The 1,177-nt window shown below is 56.3% G+C and overlaps 1 protein-coding gene across 2 annotated transcripts in view; it reads left to right on the top strand.

Moving 5' to 3' along the window:
- Window positions 1-619: 619 nt before the first annotated feature.
- peb (zinc finger protein pebbled) overlaps window positions 620-1,177 on the top strand; it is a 175,169-nt gene continuing 174,611 nt past the window's right edge. For both annotated transcript variants that reach the window (XM_076211991.1, XM_076211990.1), the window contains exon 1: window positions 620-1,150. The gene's annotated coding sequence lies outside the window, so the exon portion shown is untranslated. The remainder of the gene's footprint in view (window positions 1,151-1,177) is intronic.

Here is a 1,177-nt window from a genome sequence, read left to right as displayed (position 1 = left end):
GCGTGTGTGTTACACTTCTACTTCCTCATCTTCCCTCCCCCTCTCTCTCTTTCTCTCTCTCTTTCTCTCGCTCTTTCTCTTCCATCTCTCTTCTCTCTTCTTCCTTTTCTCTCAGTCTCTCGTTCTACGATACACTCGGGTTGGCTTGAGTCGGAAGTGACTGGGCGCGACGATTTTGACCAGGGTCCTGGTGTTCGGGGATTGTGAATGTCGCCGTGCTTCTCCCCACGCGAAGAGGAAGAAGAAGAAGAAGAAGAAGAAGAGGGCGAGGAAGGGGAAAGGGAAGATAAAGAAAGCAACAGGGAGCCTTGCCGGAAACACGATTGACAGAAACTTCCCACCTTTGTTCCGGTCGATGCTCTTTTATTGATCCACATCCCCCCTCGCCGCGAGGGTGAGAGAAAGAGTTCGGCAGAAGCTTCTCCTTCTCCCGGAGGGCTTCCGAACCTCGTCGCGTCCTTCGCGGATGCCTGAAGAGTGGCTCTGCTGACGGGCACCTAAAGAGAAGACTTCGGAGTTCGTCTCACTACGACCGAAGACCTTTTGACACTCGGGTATCTTGAAGCGACCTCGACATTGAGATTCGGACTGAGAACGATCGTGTGTAAATTAGAAGAACTTCACCACTACGAGCACGGAGCCTTCTGGAGAGGCAAAGACAACCCTGAAACCGACTTCCGAGGGAGGGCCACAAGGGGCTCCATGTTCTTCAGGACCGGCTGAGCCGCCACTCCTGCCGCTGAGGACAGAACCGTCGCCAGTGCTCAGAGTTCGCTCTTGCCCGAGGACGACTACCAACTCCGTCAGGAAGTGCAGCCTGAAGGTGGAGGAGGGCGCGAGGGCGTACAGGCTGCGAGGAAGGACGCCGCGAACCGAAGCGGCCGCCGTCGCCGAGACGCAGGCGAGGCTGGTCCGCCTTCAGAAGAGAAACGAGAAGAAAGCCAAGGTCACGAAGTCCATACTGGAGAACAAGGTCAGAACGATAGGGACCAAACGGAGAAAGAAGAGGAGGAGGCGGCAGGAGGAGAAAGGCCGCAGGAAGAAGCACAGGGACAGGGCCACCTCCACCACCTCCACCAACACCGTCAGCACGAGCACCAACACGGAGACGGCGCTACCGAGCTCCCACAGGAACGCCGAAGTAGATAAGGTCAGAAACCTCTCTCTCTCTCTCTCT

Source organism: Oratosquilla oratoria, chromosome 29 (assembly GCF_046742065.1).
Source record: "Oratosquilla oratoria isolate Oo_2021 chromosome 29, ASM4674206v1, whole genome shotgun sequence".
In the NCBI taxonomy this organism is placed as follows: domain Eukaryota; kingdom Metazoa; phylum Arthropoda; class Malacostraca; order Stomatopoda; family Squillidae; genus Oratosquilla; species Oratosquilla oratoria.
Note: the sequence above shows the minus strand (reverse complement) of the source record. Positions and strands in the feature narration are given on the sequence as shown.